The sequence below is a fragment of the Giraffa tippelskirchi genome, chromosome 14 (genome assembly GCF_054371585.1).
Source record: "Giraffa tippelskirchi isolate mGirTip1 chromosome 14, T2T-mGirTip1v1.2.pri, whole genome shotgun sequence".
Classification (NCBI taxonomy): Eukaryota; Metazoa; Chordata; class Mammalia; order Artiodactyla; family Giraffidae; genus Giraffa; species Giraffa tippelskirchi.
In genome coordinates, this window is record NC_137288.1 from 70,573,986 (window position 1) to 70,601,328 (window position 27,343).

Here is a 27,343-nt window from a genome sequence, read left to right on the forward strand (position 1 = left end):
AGACACGACTGAGCGACTTTCACTTTCACTTTTTCAAGAGTAGAAAGCTATGGGTCTTGAAAGATCTTGAAGACTAGGAACTAAGTGGTTTTCATAATCAATAGCAAAGAAATGGCAATTTTCTTGCAGGACTCTCTAAGTTCTGGTCTTCTGGATTAGTCCTGGTAATTCCAGACTAGTACTAGGACCTTGCTATGTGCTTATCTAACATATGTCCCCTGTAAACATGTATAACCTCTTTAGTGAATTATTTAATGTTCTTATTTTTTCTTGTTTATGACAATCTCCATCTAGCACTAAACTGAAAGCAATAGTAATGGCATACAAATATGTGATAAATGGATGAGTGAGAGAATAAATAAATAATAGGCTGATTGATAGGCATAAAAAAAAATCAGAAACAAGATACAATGTGAACCCATAAGCATTGACCTTTAATTTATCCTTGAGTTTACTGGTTTCCTGGGCACCAGTTTCTAACAGGCCTGGTCCATTTCATCTGACTGACATGTTGTTCTATAGTCACATAGGGCTTCCCTGGTAGCTCACACGGTAAAGAGTCTACCTGCAATGCAGGAGACCCAGGTTTGATCCCTGAGTCAGGACAATCTCATGGAGGAGGGAGTATTCTTGCCTGGGAAATCCCGTGGACAGAGGAGCCTGGCAGGCTAAGAGTCAGACATGATTGAGCGACTTTCTATAGTCACTAAATTAAAAATAAGATTTGTCCACAGTTTGGGTTTGTGTTTATGCCTTAAACCAATATTCCATGGCCAAGATGGAAAGGTATCAGGAGGCAGAATGGCCAATTATTACAGAATCTTCTTTTTCCCTTACAAGAAAAAATAAGCAGTTGGAAAGGACCAAAATTCAGCCTTTCCTTTAGGAAAATCTGCCATGTGCTAAAGATAATTGAATTTTTTTTCAATGTCAAAGCAAAATACTATTTGGATAGTACATTTTATGCGAATAAACAAAACAGAAATGAACCTCTGAATACTCACTGTCTGCTAGTTACACGGTTGCAAGGCAGCCATGAAAGGCTTTCTCCATGAGAAGTCACAAGAATCAAGACACAGTGAAGAATTATTTCAGAAAAGTTTATGCTATAAATAGTCTTTCTAGATGTAGATTTACCAAAAGTGGTCATTTATACAGGTAAGCAGGGGCTTCCCTAATGGCTCAAGTTCAGGAAGATCCTTTGGAGAAGGGAATGGCTACCCACTCCACTATTCTTGCCTGGAGAATTCCAAGGACAGAGGAGCCTGGTGGGCCACAATCCATAGGGTCGCAAAGGGGACACGACTGAGCGACTAACACCAACACACAGAGGTAATTTCCTTCTTTTATTATGCAGTACATGCTTGCAGAGTCAGAGTTCACACATATGAAAGGGGGCACACTGGCATGGCATTGGGACAACTGTAGATCTTCACAAATGTAAGAAAATGGGGTCAACATGAGAACAACGGGAAGAGGCAGCAAGGAAAAGGAAACACAGCTCTGTCCTCTGCTTCTCCGTATAGACCTCTAAAGTGTGATGTAATAAGAGTGGAAATATCTGACAATATAGCTTCCTGGAGGTGAATCAAAAATTCCCCAACACTACTCAAGTTCAACAGAATCTAAGAAAAATCAGTATCCCATTGAGAAAATCAGCTTTAGTTCAATTTTTCAAGTACTTTTAATTAGTAGGATTTTGTTTTTTTTTTACTTTCAAAGAATGGCAAGTATATTTTCTGTTAACATATGTATACCGTTTTTAAGCAATAAATTAATTTATTCTTAGAGATGTCTAGAGGAAATAAACTATAAAAAGCCTATTCAAAGAATATCTACTCTCAAATCAAGGATAACAATATTTTAAAAAATAAACTATGTTTTTCCAGAGAATGACCCTAAGTATGCTACACAAATGTATCAATTATGCAAGTTTTTGTGCCTATTAGCCTGCATTATGTTGTCTTAAATACCTAAGCATTTTAAAAGCCCAATTTATAAGTGTCTTAATGCAATACTAAATGCATGAAGCCCATTATTAACTATTTTCAAACTTAATTTACAACAACAAGCATATATGCATTGTAGATTATTTAGTTCAACACCTCACATAGTTTCATTAAAATTAGTTACCAATAAAACACAGTATATTGAGTTTCAAAAGCTATTAGGAAACTATTCATAGACCCTAGAGGCATTCAGTTTATTTCTTTTCTTTAGCATTATCCATGCACAGTTAAGATGAAAAGCTATTAGAATTGTTACTCCACCACCACAGTATATTAGGTTTAAGTATTACAGTGAAAGATCTGAGGTCTCACATGTTCTGGGAAATTCATAAATCCTGCTCTAACAATAAGGTGGTACATGAGGGAACTATAAATGCATGATATGTGGAATATTCAAATGAGAAATATATCAAGCTTATCTAGGTCCATCCTTAAAAGGGGCTCAGCAGATATCAAAAACATTTGGAGCCATATTCTCCCAGTATGCAAGATATTCACTAAAGATCATTAAGACTTTCACTGGGATGGCATTTAGTACACTACAGCCTTAATATTGCAAGGGGGTGCTCAATGTTGGCTTCTCAGGTAGCTCAGTGGGTAAAGAATCCGCCTGCAATGTAGGAGACACAGGAGACCCAGGTTCGATCCCTGCATCAGGAAGACCCCCTGGAAGAGGGCATGGCTACCCACTCCAGTATTCTTGCCTGGAGAGTCACATGGACAGAGGAGCCTGGTGGGCTACAGTCTATGGGGTCACAAAGAGTCAGACATGACTGAGTGACTGAACTGATGGCTCATGCATGATCTTACTCTGAGTGAGGTGAGAGACCTTTGGAAGGAACTGAGCAGGGGAGTAACATGATATGAATTTCATTTTAACACGATCCCTCTGGCAGGTCTGTTGAGAAAAGCTTAAAGAGAGGCAAGAGAAGAGGCAATAAAGCCAGCCAGGAGACCAAGCCTACGGTCCAGGTCAAAGATGATGGCAACGTGAACCAAGATGGTAGCCGTGAGATAGTGAGAAGGGCTTGAATTCTTTCTGAAATGAGAGGAGCCAGTATAAAGGCAGAAGCTTAGAAACATGACTGGATCATGTTCAGATGCCCCCGACCAGTTGAATATGCTGGTGTGCCTTAGGCTGTTGGCTATATCGAAATGTTGGTTAGAGATATAAACTTCAGAGTTGTTAGTGTAGGGGTGGTATTTAAAACCAGGATACTGGATAAGTTTCACCAAGCAGATGAACATATACAGAAAAGAGAGGAAACCCAAGCTTCAGTTCATTGGTTGATGGCATAGGCTGCCAGAACCATTCATCAAATGTGAGAAATCTCCTAGAGAATACTTCTCAAAATTGTACATCTGATCCCTCTGAATAAAAAAGAAAAAGAAAAAAAAAAACAGTTTCAAGGCAATGGACATAAAACAACTGTGTCAACAATAATAGCACTGTTTCATAACTAGTTCAACAAAGAATACACCAAAGGATACAGTAAAATGTTTTCCTTGCTTTCTCTCAGGCCACATCTGGTTTAGGTTCAGTGGAGTGTTTAGTGCTTTATTGGTATCAAGTGCACCGAGAAGGCTCCACAGAAATGTGGTCGTGGAAGAGTGTAACAGGCAAGATAGCAGCAAACAGAAATCAGCTTATTCATAAGCATCAGCGAGTAACAACTGAAAACACCCAAAATTATTTGGCGGGAACACGTAACTTCCCTGGTTCTTGTCCAAGTTTGTTCATACAGGAAAATGGAAAGATATGGGGAAAAGTAAGAAAAGTTAAATGTATATGCTAAAATACTGAAAACATTTCAAAACTATTCATCTTCAGAAGTTTGGTTAATTACATTATAGTTCATTTAAAAATAAAACAAAGGTTGCCAAGAGAAAAAACAATGCTTGTACAATGCTGTTCAAAAAAAAAAAAAAAAAGAAACTAACTCTAAAGTTTATATGAAGAGGCAAAACACCCAGAGCAGACAACATAATATTGAAGGAAATCAAAGTTGGAGAACTGACACTATCTTATGTCAAGAATTACTATAAAGCTACAATAACCAAGACAGTGTGGTATTGGCAAAATGCTGGACAAACAGATCAGGGAAGAGAATAGAGAAGCAGAAACAGATCCATGTAATTAGAGTCAACTGACCTTTGATAAAGGAGCAAAGTCAGTAAACTGTAGAAAAGACAGTCTTTACAACAAATGACATTGAAACAACCGGACATCTGCATGCAAACAGACTAACTTACACAGAACTTACACTACTTACAAAATAACTCAAAATGAATAATAGACCTCAATGTAAAATGCAAAACTATAAAGTCCCTAGAAGAAAACATTGCTGTTCAGTAGCTCAGTCTGACTCTTTGCGACTCCATGGACTGCAGCATGCCAGGCTTTCCTGTCCTTTACCATCTCCTGTCCTTTACCACCTCCTTGCTCAGACTCATGTCCATTGAGTTGTGATTCCATCCAACCATCTCATTCTGTAAAAATTTATATGACCTTGAGTATAGTGATAATATTTTAGATGCAACACTAAAGACATGATCCATGGTGGAAAGAATTGATAAACTGGACTTCATTAAAATTAAAAACATCTGCTCTGCAAAAAATGTGAAGAAAACAAAAAGATAAGCCACTAGGGGAAAATATTTGTAAAAGGCACATCTTAGAAAAGACTATTATCCAAAATATACAAAGAATTCTGAAAATCAACACTAAGAAAACAAACCACCCAATGAACAAACGGAACCAAGACCTTAATAGACATGCCACCAGAGAAGATATACAGATGGCAAATAAACCTATGAAAAGATGCTCCAAATCATATGCCATCAGGGAAATGAAATTGAAACATAAGAAATCCCACTACACACCTATTAGAATGACCCCCCCCAAAACAAAACAAAACAAAACACTGACAATAGTAAATGCTAGCAAGGATGTGGAACAACAGGGATTCTCGTATACTGTTAGTAGGAATGCAAAATGGTAGAGCAACTTTGGAAATCAGTTTAGTGGTTTCTCATGAAGTTAAACATATCCGTGCCATACAATCCAGAAATCATATTCCACAGAATTGAAAACGCTTGTCCACACAAAAATCTGCATGGATATTTATAGCAGTTCCATTCATAACTTCCAAAATTTTAAGATACACAAATGTCCTTCAGTTGCTGCTGCTGCTGCTAAGTCGCTTCAGTCTTGTCCAACTCTGTGTGACCCCATAGACGGCAGCCCGCCAGGCTCCCCCGTCTCTGAGATTCTCCAGGCAAGAACACTGGAGTGGGTTGCCATTTCCGTCTCCAATGTATGAAAGTGAAAAGGGAAAGTGAATTCGCTCAGTCGTTTCCGACTCTTAGCGACCCCATGGTCTGCAGCCTACCAGGCTCCTCCGTCTGTGGGATTTTCCAGGCAAGAGTACTGGAGTGGGGTGCCAGTCCTTCAGTAGGTAAATGGATAAATAAACTATGGTATTTCCAGAAAATACAATATTATTTAGCACCAAAAATGTGAGCTGTCAAGCCATGAAAATACATGGAAGAACTTTAAATGCATATTTCTATTTGCGTTTGAAAAGACTACATACTGTATGATTTCAGCTACATCATGTAGTTGAAAAGGCAGAGGTATGGAAACAGGAAGATCAGTGGTTGCAGGGGGACAGGAATGTGGGGAGGAATAAGCAGGCAGAGCACCAAGAATTTTTCAGGCAGTGAAAATACTCTGCATGATATTATAAACATGAATACTATACATTTGTTGAAACCTACAGAAGGTACAACACTTAGAATGAACCCTAATGTAAACCATGGACTTTGGGCAATAATGATATATTGACATAGGCTCATTACTCATAACAAATGTACCACTCTGGTGAGGATGTGTGTAAGGACAGAAGGCTTATGGGAAATCTCTGCACCTTTCTCTTAATTTTGCTGAAAAATCTAAAACTGCTCTAAAAATTGTTCTTTACAAAAAAAAGAAAAAAATCAAATATATATGTTAATAAATTACTTATAAATTTATATATAAATTGTACATTGATATAAAATATTGGAAGGGAAGTATTAAATTAAAATGAAAACACAATTAAATCTGAAGGATGTTAAATTCAAGTTTAATTCTTACTCATTGCTACTTTTCCATTACAGGTCAGCAGAGGTGCTCTACTCATCATAGAGACTAGCAATTACCAAACCAGAAAAATATTAAATTCGTCAATATCATGGAGGGTGCAGTTAGGCCAATGTTCTCTTACATTGATGTAAATGTGGCTTGGGAAGAAGCAAACAGAGGGAAGAGCCACCATCTGTTCCAGAGAGAAAGAGAGAGCTCTGGAGGATCGCACATCAGCAATCAAATGCCCCCGCTCAGAAGTGGCACGTAACTTCCACTCAGCACTCTTTGTTCTGGACCTGTCGCAGGGCCCCACCTAACCTAAGGGGCCAGGAAGTATAGTCTTACCTCGTTCTCAGCAAACTGAGAGCTAATGACTGTCTCATATATTTTACACTGATACCTAAGAGCTTCCAAATTATTACTTTGATAAACAGAAAATATAAAGGTTTTTTTTTATCTAATAAACCGTAACATGAGACTCATCAACATAAACTTATCTTCCCCTGTCATGTCCTCTCTGTTTTTCTCTCCTCCTCTCCTCACTTTCTTTTCTCCCACCCTTCTTCCCTTTCTTCTTCTCTTTCTACTCTTTCTTTTTCCAGATTACCTATAACCAGGAGCTATTATGATCATATACAGAACAGAAGCTATTGCCTTCTTCATTAATTGAATTCCATGTTGACTGTATTTAGTGATTCTTCTCATTGTCAGCTGAAGCTAGCTCCCGCCATTCATCAGAAGAGAAAATGAGAAGTGAATGTCACTGCTGACAGTGGAATCACAGTCTCAAAGTGTAGTTCTCAGAGTTGCTGTGTGACATTTAAAGGAAAAAGGAATTTCAAAGTTATATTACCAGATGTGACAAAGATGTCTCTACCTCTGTATTTTGTCTCTATCTCTCATTCTACAAAGTACTGCAAAATTAATCTTCTAAAAGCACAGTCCTGATCATGTCATCACTGTACTGAAAATATTTCAATGTGTCCACATCCCCTGCAGACTAAATTTGATTTCTCAGTTTGACATTTAGTGTTCACCGTAACTTGGCCGTAACTCAGTTGTTCAGTTCATCTTTCTACCATTCTCCTGTTAACATTCCAAGTTCATAGTAAGTGGCTGCCCCCAAATATGGCTGGCATTTTCCTATCTCCATGGCTTTATTTATACAATTCTCCCTAATCAAATCCCTTTGTCTCCAAACTCACACCATTCCTGAAGACTCAGCTAGAGGTTTGCCAATCCCATCGAATCTCCCAATATCTCTAGGAAGAAATCATCCCCATCTCCCATAACTTTCACAAACCCTTATATTTAAAACTATAATATAGGGGAAAGACAGATTTTAGAGATGTTTGTGAAAATTTTCTCACTCATATTAATCACAACTAGCTCCAGAAATTCTTGGTAATGGGGTTTTAGCAAAGTGATGAATAATGATTAGTGTTTTAGGAATACTCTTCAAGCTGAGTTTACAAGAGCATAAATATTTTGTTTATTTGGGAAAATTTGGTAGGAAGATACTAAAGGGGAAAAAGACCAAAGTCACCCCAAATTCCTACTCGTGGCATCACTGCCTCTACAAGAACAAGGGAAAAAGGGTTTGCTTCACTTGCTTTCCAACCCCTCAAAGGAAGTATTCTTTGAGTACACACACCTGATGATACCAATAATTGCCAAAAAAGCATTTGACAAAATCTAACTCATTCATGATAAACACCCTCATTAAGCCAGAAATAGGAAATTTTTGAACTTGATAAAGCCTATCTGAAAAGAATTACAACTAACATCATATTTAATAGTGGAAAACTCGAAGCTTCCCACTAAGATCAGTTACAAGGAAAGAAAATTCCCTGTCACCCCTCCTTTCAACGTCATACCTGCTGATGCAATAGGGCGAGGGGAGAAAAAATGGAAACTGACTCACAAACTGCCCCCACCCCCAAACCCTGCCACAGACGACATGATCATCCAAGTAGAAAATCTGAAAGAATCGACAAAAACACTCCTGAAGCTAAGTGAAGGCAGCAAGATTGTAGTATACAAAGTTAGTATACATTTGCTTACCTATACACCAACAATGAGCCAGAGAATTTGAAATGAAAAACACAATACAATTTACGTTAAAATCTCCCGAAATAAAATACTCTGATACAAATTTACAAAATGTGTAAAATAGCTATATGAATAAAACAACAAAATTCTGATGAGCAAAATCAAAGAATGAAATAAATGGAGAAATATTCCATGTTCATGGATAGGAACACTCAGTGTTATTCAGTGGTTAATTCCTCCCAACTTGACTGACAGATTCAGTGCAACCCAAATACAAATTCAGCAGATTATTTTATGGATATCATCAAACTGATTTTAAATTTTATATGGAGAAGCAAAAGATGCAAAGCAACCAACACAATATTGAAAGAAAAGAAAAAAGTTGGTGGATAGAAGCTACTCAAGTTCAAGACTTACTGTAAAGCTTGTATGTATATAAAGTGTCCAGTAAGAGTCTGTGATAGAAAAGAAAAGCTCAGCCTACTCTGACAAAAAACAGAAACATATAGGCTCACATATCAGGAAACAAAATGAGTACAGGACCCAAGAAATCAAATCACGTCACTGTATCTGTCCTCATTTCTCGACATTTATTTCCTCTGTGAGGACTTCATTCTTAAAAGAGGCACCACTTTACATTGTAGCAGAGATGCCTACATGGCTACCAACAATTCCAAATATATAATATCCTGTTCTCTACATACTGCATTTGCAGTTCACTTTCTATTCTGGCCTTGGCAAGTCCTAACCTGGCACATCCTTTGGGTCAGAGCCCACACTCACACACTTGGCTAGGCCCCTGGGACCACATTCTGACTTGAGGGGGTGAGGCAAGGTGCCCATAATGATCACGGTTTGCTTGATAGGTGGCAGGAGTAAGACTCCTTGTTGACAAGTCTGGGATGAGGGGCCTCTGGCACCTGGGGCTTGCAGGTCTTTCTCATCCCAGTCCTCCCCTGCTCGGCCTTCTAGAATTCCTGAGATCTCACAAAATTGGTCATAGCAACAGAGCTTTGAGCCTGATTCTTCCATTCTCTAGGTACCTCTAACCTTAATGCTAAAAAAACCCCATCCTATCCTTCCCCTGCCTTCTATCAGGACCAGCACTTATTCCTCCCACACACCCCAACAGCCCACTCTGCAGGCTCCACCTGCACCCTGACTGCCTTCCTGGGAAACCTCACAGCCCACCTACCAGGGGCAGCACCAAGGTAGCCCCCACTGTGTGTGTTCCAGACGGGAGAACATTTCCTGACGGAGGAGCTTGGGTGAGCGAGCGAGCGCTGCCATCACAGGGTTGTGGGATCGGGCTGGGTCAGAAAGAGCGTGGGAAAAAAAAAAAGCAACTCCAGCTAAAGAGAGATTTTTTTTTCCCCCTTAATAGCTATAGCAGACAAATCTCAGAGAAGAATTTGATTCATCTAGCTTGTTCATGCAAAACAATAGAAGATTTAGATTAACCAAGATTGGGTCAAGCGAATGGGAGATAGATAGGGACAGAATGGATAACCATTAGGAAAAGGAATTTTGTTATCAGAAAAATGGGGAAATGATTTGGGGCAAACAAAAAATGACATTTGTACAAAATATCTGTATGTTAACATGCACTACACATTAGTGCACACATTTTATTATTTTTCTCTTATGTGTATATGCATGTGTATATGCATGTGTGAAAGTGTGTTATGTATTTAATTTTATTATTTCTCTAGTTGTTTGAGTGTTACATATTTGGCTTTAGGCAGTTAGTTACCCAGAGTTAACCCAAACCGGAAGGTCAAAGCCTGCATGACCTTCAGTCACGCACTGCCACAAGCCTGCCTTCAGTCTGACATTAATTGCAAGTTTGCGGTGCTGGGCTTAGTCACTCAGTCGTGTCTGGCTCTTTGTGACCCCAAGGACTGTCTTCAATGTCCAGAGGGTCTTGTATGCATATATTGAGTGGCTGACCGTTCGCCTCCAGTCTTCCCAGAGTTCAGGCTAACACCCTTAATCTCCTGTTGTTGCTGTTTAGTAGCTAAGTTGTGTCCCACTTTTTACGACACCATGGACTGTAGCCTGCCAGGCTCCTCTGTCCATGGGATTTTCCAGGCAAGAATACGGGAACAGGTTAGTTACCATTTCCTTCTCCAGGGGACCTTCCTGACCCAAGGATCAAACCCATGACTCCTGCATTGGCAGGCGGATTCTTTACCATTGAGCTACATGCTGCTGCTGCTGCTAAATCGCTTCAGTCGTGTCCGACTCTGTACAACCCCATAGACGGAAGCCCACCAGGCTCCCCCATCCCTGGGATTCTCCAGGCAAGAACACTGGAGTGGGTTGCCATTTCCTTCTCCAATGCATGAAAGTGAAAAGTGAAAGTGAAGTCGCTCAGTCGTGTCTGACTCTTAGCGACCCCATGGACTGCAGCCTATCAGGCTCCTCCGTCCATGGGATTTTCCAGGCAAGAGTACTGGAGTAGGGTGCCATTGCCTTCTCCATGAGCTACATGGGAAGCCCTTAAAAAGTGAAAGTCGCTGAGTCATGTCCGACTCCTTGCGACCCCATGGACTATATAGTCCATGGAACTCTCCAGGCCCAGAATACTGGAGCGGGTAGCCTTTCCCTTCTCCAGGGGATCTTCCCAAGCCAGGGACTGAACCCAGGTCTCCCGCATTGCAGGCGGATTCTTTACCAACTCAGCTATCAGGAAGCCCTTAGTCTCCTGACTAAATACCTAATTTCCAAAGATAATGATATGATGTGGCCCAAACCCCTCATCATGAACCACTGTCTGTCCTGTGACCAAAGCCTTAGGCCAGAAAAGATACTCCTACATGCAGGCAATTCCAGGAAACCAGAGGTCACCTGGGGTGAGCAGCCTAGGGCAAAGGCCAGAAGTCTCTTTGGGTAAGGTGAATTCTATGTAAGACAGCAGTATTTTAAGTACCAAGTCCAGACAATGCCAATTCACTTTACTGAAGTAGCAATTTCATTTATTCTCTTAAATTATTAATGAAAAATTGTACTTTAAAAACCTTCTCTACTCACATCTCTAGTTATTATACAATGAATATTTCTTGCTTTACTCCAATTTTTCTGGTATGTAAAGAATTAATGAGGCACAGCTCACAGATTGATGTTCATATTTATTAGTTTTTGTTCTTTTGCTAAACATGTCCTGTGTAATCTTTGATAATCACTCAAGTTATTGAAAAAGAGTTTGCACAGCCTTAATATTATTTGCTTATTAATCTGTGACAAACCATAAAATTTGATATTTTCACCGTGACTACCTCACGGAATTTGCTCCCTTTGTCTCTGAGTAAAGTAGCAGCAGACTGCCAATGCCAACAACTTTAAGAAGCGTCTTAGGGAGAGCTGTATGAACGTCACTTTTGTTGTCATTTGAGATATACGAAGACCTGAAAATGCTCTTCCACATCATAATCACATCCCTCGGTTTTGATATGAGGATCTGTGTCTATGCATATTCAATCCCATCCTGCTGAAATGAAACGCACCTGACACCTACCAGTAAGAATCTTTTTGAGATTCATATCTATGCTGGAGATCTAAACTGTCTCCAACGGATGCTGAAACTTCCTTTAAAATTAATACTTTAGCAAGCTTGAGAGTATAAACCCTCAATTTGATCAAATCTGGTGGTACTTTGGCTACTCTGAATTTCACCAGATGAGACTGCAGTACATCCTGGATCCACAGAATGAATCATTCAAATATCAACCAAATTCTCTTCTCCGATCTACCTTGAATTATCTCCGATTTCCCCAGTGCTTTCCTAGAAAACAACAGAAACTTTGTGTCTTAGAGTTCTTCTGGTTTTTAACCACTTTTGGGTCACAGCCTCTTTAGACTATAACAAGCCCATAGAACTAATTCTAGAATAATGAGGAAACAGCAACTCAAGAGCAAAAACAGCAAAATGTAGTGTAGTTTCAGGGGGACTCATGGGGCAGAGTTTAAACATCCTGCTCTGGAATTGTTTGACTGCTGGCCATCGCTACATTAGTCTCAGATAACGTACTTCTATCTAAGTACATCAGGGAGACAAATATGAACTTTCTAGTTATTTGGAAACCTCCTCTCCCCTTATGTTGTAGTTATTTCATTGCTATCCCCTTCTTTAGTCCTCCCAGGTCCTCTACGCACCTTTTTAAGTTGAAACCAGTCGTATTTCCCTTAACAAAAATATATGGTCACATGTGCTAAAGTTACTGTTATCTGCACAAATATCACATTGCTCAGGAAGTAAAACCCAAAGGGAAAAGGAGAGAAAGTAAGGAGAAAAAAATCCCAGCACACACTATCTGAAGAAACCGACTCCAGCACCAGAGCATTCAAGGACTGATCAGAATTAAGAACCAGCATCACCTGAGTCTCCCTTATTTTGACCCACCTTATTTTTTGCTTGTAATAGTAGCAGGTCTTCTTATTTAAAATACGAAGAATCAAACAGATTAATACTTTTGATCTGAATAACATACTTCAATGAAAGGCTAATGCCCTCTGGATCTCTGTGTTTCAGTTTTATTTTTATAATCTTAGGCTGCATCCAGTCCATATTGAGAAAAATATATTGCAACTCTGTTACTGCCTTCATAAGTGGAAAATAACTGAGGTCTGGCAATAGTTATCACTGGGATCATTATTTAAAGCCTCAAACACTGAAGTTGGGTTCTGTTTATTCAGTCATTGTACCTAATATACAGTCAGGTCTTAAAACTTCACTTTAAGAGTAATTTTTGCAATTTTGAAAGGAACTTCTAAGGGGAATGATATATCTATGTAAAAAATTTCCCAGTCCAGTTGCTCCACATACTCTAAAACTGAGAGATTATATTACTAGATCTTTATTGAATAGGAAAATGCATTTTTCCTTCTTTGTCTTCTTTTACTAAACACAGGATTTCTCTAAGCAAAGGTTATCATAATACGGGTGAGCACATCTGTGCTTCACGGCATGTGACACCCCAGGGTGTGCTTATCCCCGCTCTGCTTTCGTGGCTCACAGCACTCCAGGGGTAGCAAGCGCCTAATGGCCCTAGAAAGCATTGCCAGTCATTTTTACCACTTAAGTCAGCTACTGTCCTAGACGATGATTACAAGTTGCATGGTATTCTGTTCTCCCCCTACATGGCTTATTCCAGCTCGTTTCATCATTGTATGTAGTATCACAGTCCTGAGACATGTACTTTCTGACCAGAAAGATGGCACGTGAATTTACCATATATACATGTGACTATACCATATGCTCATGCTTCATATTCGCATTTCATAGTTCACTCAAGGTAAGTCAGATGCCAAGATCTAAAGACAAAAGGTAATGAAAAGCAATACTTCTCTCAAAATCTCAGCGGAAGTAACAATAATGCTTAAAGTGTAACAACAATAAAAAATAAGCTTTCTTAGGATAGAAAGGAAGCATCAGTTCAAATCAGTGTTCAAGACTGGCAGCATGACAATGGTTTCTTTTGTGTTTTAATATTATTGCATTATTCTATGGGGCAACTCCTATGGACCACCCCATGAGATTTGTTAGATAAAATTATATATATGTATGTTATGTATATGGATATATAGAGAGCTATTGGTATATTGTATGTATATATGCTATATATGTAAGCAAGTATATTTCTATTTTTTAGGTGGTAGTTCTAACTTAACAGTACAAAGCAGTAGTAAATTATAATCGCATCTCATACAACTGAAAGAATTATTTAGGGATTGAATTAGGTTGTTTCACCAAAATCTCTTCAGTCAAAATGGTGTGTCCTATGCCCTGGAGATAACTAACTACTTTCAGCCTTAAATTTCAGTGATTCAGGCTTTAAGGTATAATTTTTTTTTTCAATTTATAATTTAAAAGAAAAGATGATGTTCATTTTTTCCTAAATCTCTATCTTCTCTTCTGCAGTAATTGAATTAACAGTTTCTTAAATTTCACATTATTTAAGCTAAGTGTCCATTTTAATGAACGCCCCGTCTGCATCTTTACTGCCATTAATAAATACACATGGAAAGTGAAAGTACTAGTCATTCAGTCGCCCAGCTTCTTGCGACCCCATGGACTGCAGCCTGCCAGGCTCCTCTGTCCATGGAATTCTCCAGGCAAGAATCCTGGAGTGAGTTGCCATCTCCTCCTACAGGAGATCTTCCTGACCAGAGGGTGGAACCCAGTCTCCTGCACTGCAGGCATATTCTCTACCGTTGAGCCACCATTGATGACCAATGAACACAAATTAAAATGTAAATTAAATCCTAAGGGGCGTATTTCAGCCACTGAGCCCAAATGCTTAGTTTTTCAGTCACTTTCTTAATCCTCACAGTGTGTACTTTAGGGATGTGCAGAGGGTCTGATGGTTGTGAATTTCTAGTATAACACTCAGGATTTACAGAGATCAACTGTGTGGCTGGGTTAGAGTCAATTGTGGTACTATGCCCATTAAAAACCAGAACAGTGTTAGATTTTTCTGAATTTCATTACAGCTCCTAGTATTGGACATGTATTAGTAGTAAACATATAATTTTTAATCTGATTGATTGAGGGATTAGTTGAATAATGGAAATTGACTGTGGTTGAGAAAAGCTAGCAAATAACTGAATACTAACAAATGAAGAGTGAATTTGACTGTTTCAAACATTATATTAGGATGGCTGAAAGGAAAAGTGTCCTTGGAATCTACGGTATCTCTAGTGGTTTGTAGACCAAAGAAGCGAAAAGAGACTAGTTAATGGCTAAAGAGAGACCAAAGGACATTATTACTCATGTTTGGAAACAATTTTGTGGAAGGATCCCAGAATAATAATATCCAACATCTTATTCACCAAAGTACATTCTTTATCTAACACAGGGATTAAAATTTAAGAAAGTGGACATCTTCCCCAAAAGAAAAATAAAAAAGTTTACCTGCCTATCTCATGGTTGGTAGCCAAATAAAGGAGAACATTCTTGGCAACTTTCAGATATTTTAGAATTGGAAGCAATGCTGAGATGACCCGTTTAAATCCAGTATGTCGGTGACCGCGTCTCAGATCTAATTTGTATAATGTTCTTGTTATCGTTTCCACGAGCTTTGACTCTCTCCCTCTTCTATCCTTTTTACTCTTCTTTCCTGAACATCAGTCTCAATGGTGCTTTATTTGACATATAGTAAGTTTCAAAAAAAAAAAAAAGGAAGTCAGCAGGAAAAGAACCCAACCACTTACAACGCTTGAACTCACAGACTGTTTCTACAAGGAGAGCGTGAATAGTTGGTGCTAAAAAGCAAACATTGAAAATTGGGTCAGACCACTGATAGGACTCGATGTTCTCCAGTTTGCTGACATATACCTTGCTGGTTGTCGCGCTGCCCTGCCCCTGGGGCCTGGTGGGATCGCGCCTGGGGCTGCGCAGGTCCTGCCCCAAGGCGGCACTTGGGCTCCGAGCGCTACAACAGCGCGGGCTCCTTTCCTGCGGGTTTAACATCCCTGGGCAAACTGCCAAGTGGCTCTCTGAAAGTGATGTGAGAATGGGTAAAGTGCTCATTAAAGATTCTCCTGAACTGGTTCATCCCAAGAGTGCACCAGAGAGTTTCTCACCAGCACCGAGGCCCCTGCGCGGTGTCTATCGATTCAACCCAAGTGGCTTACTGGCTCTTTTGCTAGAGCGCTTCCCCTTTATGGTCAATACATTTCATAGAGCTGGGAATTTTTACTTAGGGGACTTTTCCCAGAGAGGGAGATTCTATTCTTATCACCTCCTTTTATGTATGTACATAAAGAGAGATGTTTGTGAGTCTATAAAAAGTACCCTTGATCTTGTTTGATAGACTGTGTCCTCCTTGGAGTGAATAGGCTGTGACGCGGTGACTTTGCATTTGCAAATGAATGGCAATAAGTGTGCCAAATTCCCTCCCCAGCCACAAAAGTAACAGGACGACAATTTTATTTCTGGAGGAGGATTTCAAAACAGGTCAGTTCTCATTTACTCCTCAGCAGGTGCTGCTAAAAACCAGAAAAAGTAAGACACGACCATTAAACACAGCGGACAAAACAATATGTGCATCAATCAGTGCCTAGAAATAGACTTTGAAATGTTATTTATTACCCGTTTTCATCAAATATGCATTACTCTAATGATCAGCATATTATGAAGACAGGCATTTTAGAGACAAATTATAAGATGGACTAAAAAAGATTGCTATCATCTTGGCAAAGAAGGGCAGTTTAATTTTTTAAAATCATATAATTGTTATGGAAAAGAATCTGTATAAATCAAACATTTCAGAGAGACAAGATTTTAATCAGTCATGGCAACCCTCTAGAACTTTCCATGCAAAACCATACAAAGATGCAAAATAAAGTTAAATTTTAGACTGTTACCGTCAAGAGCATGCTTTATCACTGAAGTTCTGCTTTATTTATTTGGATGATATTGGTGTGAATAGATTAAAAGAACCAATATGAAACAGACTCTCAACTCTTGTTTTCAAAAATATTTATAGGTTGGTGCCTGGAGGCTTGCAGTACTTCCTGAAAAATCAGTACAGAAGTCTAGCGCAGGTTCTTCTGTTCTTTATTAGAGAAACTGACCGCTAGAGGGGCCCTCTGATTGCCTGACACCAGTACCAGCCATGTTAACAAACAGCTCTCGCTGAGGCAGCCACCCACGACCTGGCAGCGACACAGCCTGAAATTCTCATCGACACTTGCTGTGCTGTGGCTGCGCCTCTGTCCATTTCTGCCGTCAGTTTAACCTCACAACCTGTCCAGTGTCTTCTGTTCTACATCCACTTTTGTGCTCAGCATCATGTACATCAAATCACATTCTTTTGCGTGGGCCAAGTATGTGATCGTGTTCAGAATCCTGCTATTGATGTTCATTTTGTTCCATCAGCTAAGATTGAGAACCAACTGTTGAGAACAAACAGATATTGTGCCTTCAGTGTGGATCTTCACACTCTTGCCCAGTCATGGAGTTTCTGATCTCTGAGTGGGCAGACAGTCTCCAGCTGTAGGACGGGAAGATGCCTAAGACAGGGAGACAATGGAACAGCTATCAAGAGTTCACGTGGGGTAATTTTGCTGGAGGAGAGAAGCATCTGTTGGGGGAAATTTCAGGACTGGACTAAAATAAAGAAAGGTAATAAAGAGAATTAACACTGGAACATCCAGTGACCAAAGGAATATGACAAAAGAACCAGAGAAAGACAGGAGGAGAAAAAGAACAACTCATGGGATCATCCAGATGTTACGCTTCAAAAAATACCATGTTGTGCACACATAAAGTAAAGAGCAGAACTTTTAGCAAAAATAAGGTCAGCACTTTTCCTTTCTCGCTATTATTATTCAGTAGACAGGTTTTAATTCCTAATTCAAGATATTTTGAGTTTCTGTATGTTCAAGGATCACTTGTTGATGAATGATCTGTAGACTAGTCAAAACCCCATTTGCTTGTTCCTTCTGATGTCCTCTGTGTTATATTTTCATCATAATTTTCTTTTACTTAATTAAACCTTCCATGAAGCCCAAAGTAAATTGGAAGGGCTGCTGAAATTGGGTCATTACCGTAACTTCTAAGCAGAGGCAGTCTGCTAGAATTGTTTTTTTTTTTTAAATCTAAGATAAAAATGAAAAGGAGAAGGAAATTGATGCTGGGCTTTTGGGAAAAAAGAGAGTACACTTCCCGTAAGAGGAAAAAAAAGATAACTAGGTGAGGGAAAGTAAAAGGTATCTAACTACTTAGAAGGCTGAGAGAGGATTAATATAAAATGAACCAAAGAAAATAAACAAGTAAATAAATAATAAAGTGAACAGAACCTAGTCATAAATTAACCATGGAGCTCAGAGGATTCAAAGCAATTATAGTAAAATACATAGCCAGAGTCTAAGCGCCCTTATGACACAGGATAATTGAGCATGAACACCGTTATATTTACAGTGAAGCAATTAATGAAAGACATATAAGGCAATTAGAGTAGTCAGGACGCTTTTTTACTCCCATTCCATAAAGTCAAATGCAGAGGACAAACAGCAAGGATTAGTCCCCCAGGAAATGCCCCTGAAACCGAGGAATTGTGCGTGATGTTTGGATGCTAGACTAGTTGCATCTGGCAGAAGTTTGGGATGTACTACCACATGCCTTGGAAAGACTTAAGTAATGCAAAAGATGGTCTTTTTTTAAACCTAGTGACAGGTTGCTCTAGAACCAAAAGAAGTGAAGGATAAAGCACCTGCCTCACCACCCAGATATTGATTTGATCAGATGTTTCAATGCCTCGTGATACAATGTGCATTCTCAGTCATGTCCAACTCTTCATGACCCTATGGACTATAATCCACCAGGCTCCTCTGTCCACGGGATTCTCCAGGCAAGAATTCTGGAGTGGGTTGCCATCTCCTTCTCCAGGGGATTTTCCCAACCCAGGGATTGAGCCTCTGTCTGCAGCATCTCCTATATTGGCAGGCAGATTCTTTATCACTGTACCACCTGGTAAGCCCCATGATACAATAAGACCACAAAAATTTTCTTAACAACAAAAGCAAAAAGAAATAAATACAACAAATATTATCTCATTAAAAGTTAATGGAATTTTACTTCTGGAGATGGCAGAGTAGCTGGTATTGGATGAAAACTCCTGCAGATAAGATTATAAACACTGGACATCATGAGAGGAAACAAATGGTGAGAAGCAGGAAGAAACTGGAGGAGCGTCAAGCCTTAGAACAGAAGCGCTCACTTGGTAGCGTCAGCTTTACGAAGCGTCTCATGTGAGGAAGTCCCCACTGCACAGTGTGGGGTGTTTGGACCTTAGGCAGAAAGCATGGGTCTTACTGGCTGGGTTTCAAGACTGGCATAGCACCTAAAATCTATTCAAGGGAACCCTGGAAAAGAGTCATCGTATGAGGAAGTCCAGAATTCTGCATTTAAAATCGCCCAAACCCTTGGTTGACCTCTGCTCTATAAACAGCTCAGACTCCTAAGTGTCTTACAAAAACTGACAAGCTGTTAGAGATTTGAGCTGCTGCCAACTGTAAGGGAGCTAGCTTTTAGTTTGAGTCTAGACAAATTCACTCCTGATAAAACAATTACAAACATTCTCCAGGAGAAGATAACATAATTCCTCTCTAGAATGTTTTATACACAATTTTCTGTTTATAAAACAAAAATTCCTAGATAAGAAAAACATAGAAAAATATGATGCACAATGAAGTGAGACATTGGCTATCAGAAGCTAACTGAAATACACAGGGATGCAGAATATAAAGCTGCTGCTGCTGCTGCTGCTGCTAAGTCGCTTCAGTCGTGTCCGACTCTGTGCGACCCCATAGACGGCAGCCCACCGGGCTCCTCCGTCCCTGGGATTCTCCAGGCAAGAATACTGGAGTGGGTTGCCATTTCCTTCTCCAGTGCATGAAAGTGAAAAGTGAAAGTGAAGCCGCTCAGTCGTGTCCGACCCCTAGCGACCCCATAGACTGCAGCCCACCAGGCTCCTCCGTCCATGGGATTTTCCAGGCAAGAGTACTGGAGTGGGGTGCCATTGCCTTCTCCGGAATATAAAGCAGATATTATAAATTTGTTTGAGGGCTCAGGAAAATATAGAGTGAAAAAACAGAATTTTACCAGAGAAATAAAAACTGCAAACAATGGAGACCCGATAGTACAATATGTGAAATTTTAAAAATCAGAGGATAAAGATAGCCACCTTCAGAAGGATGAAACTAGACTGCTGTCTTAAACCATATACACAAGCGTTAACTCAAGATCGATTAAATACTGAATGTAAGACCTGAAACCAAAAATCTCCTAAAAGAAAATACAGATAGCTCATTGACTTAACGTCTTGGCAATAATTTTTTTTTTAATTTGATACCAAAAGCAAAGGCAATGAAAGCAAAAATGAACACATTAGACTCCCCAAAACTAAAAAGCTTCTACACAGCAAAAGAAACCATCGACAAAACGTAAAGGCAACTCACTGAATGGGAGAAAATTATTTGCAAACCATATTTATGATAAGAGATTAATATCTAAAATATAAAAAGAGTTCATACAACTCAATAGCAAAACAAACAAACAATCCAATTAAAACATGGGCAGTGTATCTAAATAGACATCTTTCCAAAGAAAACATACAGATGGCCAACAGGCACATGAAAAGATGTTCAATGTCACTAATTATCAGGGAAATGCAAATCCAAATCACCATGAAACATCATCTCACACTTTTTAGGATGGCAGTAAATAACAATTGTTGGCAAGGATGTGGTGGAAAGGGAACACTTGTACACTACTGGTGGGAATGTAAATTGGTGCAGGCACTAAGAAAACCAAAAAGGAAGCACCTCAAAAAATTAGGAAATAGAACTACCATACGATCCAGCAATTCCACATCTGGGTATTTATCCGGAAAAAGACATTAATTCAAAAAGGTAAATGCACCCCTGTGTTCATCATAGCATTATTTACAGCAGTCAAGATAGGGAAGCAACCAAAGCGCCCCTCAGCAGATGCAGCGCATGTTAAAAACGGAGTACGGTCATCGAGAAGGAGACCTTCCCATGTGGGAAAACCATGTGGGAAAAATAGATGGATCCTGAGGGCATTTTACTGAATGAAATCAGACGGAGGAAGACAAATACCACGTGACTACGTTTATCAGTTCAGTTCAGTCACTCAGTCGTGTCCAACTCTTTGCCACCCCATGAACCGCAGCACGCCAGGCTTCCCTGTCCATCACCAACCCCTGGAGTTCACCCAAACTCATGTCCATTGAGTCGGTGATGCCATCCAACCATCTCATCCTCTGTCATCCCCTTCTCCTCCCGCCCTCAATCTTTCCCAGCATCAGTGTTTTTCCAAATGAGTCAGCTCTCCGCATCAGGTGGGCAAAGTATTGGAGTTTCAGCTTCAGCATCAGTCCTTCCAATGAACATTTAGGACCGATTTCCTCTAGGATGGACTGGTTGGATCTCCTTGCAGTCCAAGGGATTCTCAAGAGTCTTCTCCAACACCACAGTTCAAAAGCATCAATTCTTCGGCTCTCAGCCCTCCTTATAGTCCAACTCTCACATGGATACATGACTACTGGAAAAACCATAGCCTTTCGCAGATGAACCTTTGTTGGAAAAGTAATATCTCTGCTTTTTAATATGCTGTCTACGTTGGTCATAACTTTTCTTCCAAGGAGTAAGCATCTTTTTATTTCATGGCTGAAGTCACCATCTACAGTGATTTTGGAGCCCAGAAAAATAAAGTCTCACACTATTTCCACTGTTTCCCCATCTATTTCCCATGAAGTGATGGGACCAGACGCCATGATCTTCGTTTTCTGAATGTTGAGCTTTAAGCCAACTTTTTCACTCTCCTCTTTCACCTTCATCAAGAGGCTCTTTAGTTCTTCTTCACTTTCTGCCATAAGGTAGGTGTCATCCGCATATCTGAGGTTATTGATATTTCTCCTGGCAATCTTGATTCCAGCTTGTGCTTCTTCCAGCCCAGCGTTTCTCATGATGTACTCAGCATATAAGTTAAATAAGCAGGGTGACAATATACAGCCTTGACGTGCTCCTTTTCCTATATGGAACCAGTCTGTTGTTCCATGTCCAGTTCTAACTGTTGCTTCCTGACCTGCAAACAGATTTCTCAAGAGGCAGGTCAGGTGATCTGGTATTCCCATCTCTTTCATAATTTCGCACAGTTTATTGTGATCCACACAGTCAAAGGCTTTGGCATAGTCAATAAAGCAGAAATAGATGTTTTTCTGGAACTCTCTGGCTTTTTTGATGATCCAGCAGATGTTGGCAATCTTATCTCTGGTTACTCTATACATACAATCTAAAAACCAAATGAACAAACAAAACAAATTTCAAAGGTACGGAACACAGACCAGTGGTTGCCAGAAAGGAAGTGGGTAGGGGGTATAAGAAATGAGCAAAGCAGATCAAGAGATACAACCTTCTAGTTATAAAATAAATAAGCTACAAGGATATATGTAAGCATGGAAATTACAGTCAATGCTATTGTAGTATTGCATATTTAAAAGTTGCCAAGAGAGAAAACCTTAAAAGTTCTCATCACAAGCAAAAAAAAACAAAAAAATGTAACTTTGGTACAATGACAGATGGTAAGTAGACAGACTTACTGTGGTGATTTCTTCGCAGTGTATACAAATATTGAATGCTCATGCTGCACACTGAAAACTAATACTATGTTACATGTCAATTTTACCTCAATAATAATAAAGTCAGTGGGTGAGATTAGCAGAATATTTGATACGGAAGACCATAGGATCGGTGAACCTGGAGACAGATCAGTAGAAATCATCTAATCTGAAGAGGAGAGAAAAAGGATTTATCCTCAGTGACGAGAGGAACAATGCCGAGCAGTCTAACATACGAGTCATTGGAGTCACAGAAAGAGAGAAAAGGGGACAGAAAAATATTTGAGGAAATAGTGGCAGAAAAGTTCTCAAATTTGTTGAAACAAACTTACAGTTTGATGATGATCGGCAAAGCATCAGCATGATGAATACAAAGAGAACCACAGTCAAGCTTACAAACTGCAAGCAGTCAGGAAAAAAGGTTGGGGACCATGATATGAATGACAGTTTTATGTGCAAAAAGAGCAAGGGTATTGGTACATTCATCACAACTAACTGAATTATACATTGGAGATGCATGCATTTCATTCTGTGTGTATTAAACTAAAACAGACACTGAATTACAGTTTGTAGGTTTGCCTTTTTCTCGCAGTGGTATGAGTTAGAAATTTAAAAACTGTATTCCATATACTCTAGCTTGAACAAAAGTGTAACTATATTGAGGATAGTGAAAGCTAGGTTTCCCATTGTTGGAGAAGGAGTTACAAGCATGGAAAGACGGGCGACTGGAATGCACTCTGCAGCGCTGGACTGGAACTAGAGATCTCAGTAGAAACCAATAAATATACATACACACTCAGAGAGATACAAATCTTTATATATGTAATATGTGTGCACACAGATACGTGCGTGTGTATATAGATATGGATGCCTATGTATCTGATATGTCTGATATGTGTGAGTGTGTGTGCAAACATACACCCATACGTATCTATTTCCCAGGCTCTCTGATGAAGGGACCTAGAAGCAGTGGTCCATCAGCAGCCTGAATATACCTAGCACCCAAATCTTGGTCTCTAAGGATCATTCTCTGCTGAAGTAAAGCAGAGATACTTTTTTCAGAAAAGCCTGGAACCTCTTACTGCACCATAAAATAAGGAAGTGCTAAAGGAATGCTGGAGGCGTACTGAAAGAATACAGGCCAGTTTGAAAGAGATTCCACTGGACAAATTTTGGACAATTTGAATGTTCAATATTGATTGAAATGGCTTATATCCCATTGAATAAAATAGAGATTCATATATTCATTTAGATATAGAGTACATGAATAAATGGAGAAGTTCTTCTTTAGAGTATATATATATATATATACATGATGCTTAAACTAGTGTGCAAAAGTTTAATGAGAAACAGGATGTTTCTACAGCTTCAAAGTATCTTCCTCTCCATCAATTGCTTGTTAATTTCAAAGGGAAAATGGTAGAAAAACTTGGCAGACAGCACCTTAACTAAGAGATAAACCATGGGAGCACACACCTCTGATAGGGAGCATTGAGAAGGGTAGAGTGTACTTCTGCGATAGCTCTACTAGAATGAATCATGCTGATTTCATTGTGGAGACACCAAACAAGCCCAATCGAGGAACATTGTACAAAACAACTGTTTAAAAATATTAACGTCAAAAGGCACAAATAAAAAGAAACTGTTCTAAAGGAGAAGAGAGCCATGACAATTAAAGGAAATGCATTATGCTTCCTGTACTGAATTCTAGACCGGGGGAAACAGAGAATAGCTACAAAGGGCATAATGGAGGCAGCTGATAAAATCTGAATATGAAAAATAGACTGTATTTTATCACTATTAAATTCCCTAACTTTGATCACTGTACTGCTTTTGTAAGAGAATGCTTCATTTATTGGTAAATAGCTACATCTCCAACTTCCTCTCATATGGTTCAGAAAAAAGACATAAACATATAAATATAAGGGTCAAACATATATGCAGCTAATCCTCATTATTCACAGAATCCAGTTCCGTGAATTTGCCTACCTGCTATATTTATTTGTAACTCAAAAAATCAACGAGCACAGTACTTCAGCCATCATTCACAAGCATAGGCAAAGTGGCAAAGAATCTGAGTCTCCTGACTTGCATGTTCCCAGAGGAGGCAGAACAAGGATACACTTGGCCATGTTTCAGCTCTCATGTTGGAAACACATGTCTTTTGCCAGGTCTATCGAGTGTCACTATTTTTTTTGGCATTTTTTTACTTTTTGTTGGTGATTTTAATGTTTAAAATGACCTCCAATCACGGTGCAGAAGTGGTGTTTAGTGTTCCCAAATTCAAGAAGGCTGTAATGTGCCTTATAGAGAAAATCTGTGCCTAAGTGAACTTCTTTCCGGTGTGAGTTATAGCGCCCTTGGTCAAAAGTTCAATGTTACCGAATCGACATTGTTGATTATATTGATTATATTGTTAATAAATCAATAAATGTTTTAAATAAAAATATTTATCATTTATATGTCAAATAAGCTCTCTTTAAACAGCACACACATAAAACAAAGTTATGTGTTGCTCACTTGATTAAAAATGGTTGTGACCAGAGATTCAGAGGAATGTAATCCTGCATTTCTTCTAAGAGCAAACATTCAGTATTCACTAACTCAGTGCTCCTGCCAGAATTACAGAATATAACGACTGCAAATGACTAGAATCCACTATGGACTGATATATGATACATACATACATACATACAGTTACAGATGTATGACTGACTACACAGATGTGCAAACACAGACACAGCAAATAGAACAAAAAGTAAATATTGCTGCTGAATCTAGGGAGAATGTATACAGGAATTCCTCTTACTAATCTCGCAACTTTTGTGCAAGTGAAAAATGGTACCAAAATAAAAAGCTGCCAAAATATATAATGGATAATAAATTATCACAAGATGCTCTTGCTTACAAGAGACACAAATTGGTTTCTTTTCCTCAGAACTCAGAAATCCTATAGGAATGCAGCCATCCGTGTGGTGTCCTATGGACAATTAGAGAGAGACATACCGGTTTAATAAAGTCTAGGCACCAGGAGACACAGGCCCACTCATGCAGCAAAGATGAAGTAACCAAAAGACACAGAAGAGAAACCGTGATTTTTTAAGCAGCTATTGGAGCCAGGAAACACGAAGCCTGGCCAAGACACAGTACGCAGCAGGGTAGAAGATGATATTAACCCTCAAGAAACTATTTTTGTTGGGGACCTACTAGAGAAAGGGAGACTCACTCACAGGAAGAAAGAAGGTCCACATTCTGGGAAGTGGGATTTCTTCACAGTCAAGTTGGCTTGGCCTGTTGAAGTCCACTGGCTTAGACTGGAAAGGGCTCTCTTCACTCTCCCCTCCTCCTGTTCCTGGGTGGCAACCATTAAAGGACTAATCTCAAATAGGCTGCGGATTTTACTTTTAATTAAAATATGTTCCTTATATTATGGAGCCATTAGTTCCTGACATTAGATTCTACCACTCGTTTCTAATATTAATGGATCTGGGCTCTTAGCACTTTCAGCTATAATTTTAACAGTAAGGCCCATATTTTTTAATATGAAATACCTGTCCTTAAGAAAACATAGTTTTATAGTTACACACACACACACATATATTAATGTATATAGCTTCTATGATGTCAAACATCTGACTTTAAAAAAGAACCTAATAGTGATATTGTTTTCAACATTTTTATTCATTGTTTTCATTTTTGCTATTTTAATGGCTATAACTCAGATAATCACATATTGAGTTACTCATCAAATTTTTGGAGGAAAAAATAACAAGGTAAAATACAAAAATTAATAAAGTCATTCAATGTGTCTGTTTAAATAAAAAATAATTTTATTGACTACAGTGTTAATATTACAACTGAAGGAAAGACATAGACTTAGGACTTAATTCAATGTAACAAATGTTTACTGAGACTTATTTTGTACTGGAAGGTTCCTATCTTCAAGAAGCTCACACAAGATACACACATGTACACACAATCACACACAGTCGTGACCAGTTACATCACAGTTGACGGAAGTTGCAGTAAATATTGGGAAGAAAACGAAAATTTATTGATCACTGATAATATGCCTACCACTATGCTGGCTCATTCCATCTATACAAAAACCTCCTGGGTCCATATTTTATACATATGTTTTGAGGCTCAGAGAAGTTATATCATCTGTTTACGGTTAGGTGGCAGAGCTAAGATTCAAACTCCTGTTTCCAATGACTGTTCACATCTTTGTTTTAACATTTTAATATGCTATTATATGAAAATGAAAATACAAATGAAGGAGTAAGTGATTCTACTTTAATGGCTTAAGGAAGGTTTTGAAAAGTGACTTAGAGACAGTCTTTAAAAATTATGGTAGAGACTTCCCTGGTGGCGCAGTGGTTATGACCTCACCCTTTCAATGCAGGGCCTGTGGTTTTGATCCCCAGTTGGGGAACTAAGATCCCACATGATGTGTGGCACAGCCAAAAAATAAAGAAATCAAATTTTAAAATAAAATAAAAAAACAATAGATATTGGTATTTGTTGCAAGGCATTGGTAAGTTCAGGGGCTGTGGTGGTATTAGATACATATCCCCAAGGCAGGTTCAGCTTGCCAGTGTGGGTTTGGGAGACTATGGGTAATTCTGAGTGGGTTCTAAGGTTTCCAGCTTCAGTGATACCATTTATTAAAGTAGGAACCACAAAAGTAAAACAGGTTTGTGGCGCAAGATAGCTCACTGAAATGACTAATTCGCAACCAATTATTATATCAAGATATTATTTTTACCCGACTTTAATGGTAAAGGAGAAGATAATTGGGCAAAGAGGAAAAGAAGAAAATTGAGCTTTTGTAGCCTGAAATATGTGTAAACCCTTGGAATATTTGAAAGCTTTATAATGAAACGCTTTCTACCTAAAGGTGAAAAAAAAGTGTTTTTCAACAGCACAATTATTTAGCCAAAATTGTTTTATCTTTTGTTTGTTCATTTTTTCCCACTGCATGCTGGTAAAACTGTCAGCAATTA

The 27,343-nt window shown here is 39.0% G+C and overlaps 2 long non-coding RNA genes across 3 annotated transcripts in view; one reads left to right on the top strand and one right to left on the bottom strand.

Moving 5' to 3' along the window:
* LOC145534780 (uncharacterized) overlaps positions 1-27,343 on the bottom strand; it is a 473,223-nt gene that overhangs the window by 127,766 nt on the left and 318,114 nt on the right. The window lies entirely within an intron of this gene.
* The window catches only part of LOC145534781 (uncharacterized), a 29,600-nt gene continuing 11,446 nt past the window's right edge, over positions 9,190-27,343 (top strand). The window contains exon 1 of the long non-coding RNA XR_014074988.1: positions 9,190-9,458. This is a non-coding gene — a long non-coding RNA (uncharacterized LOC145534781). The remainder of the gene's footprint in view (positions 9,459-27,343) is intronic.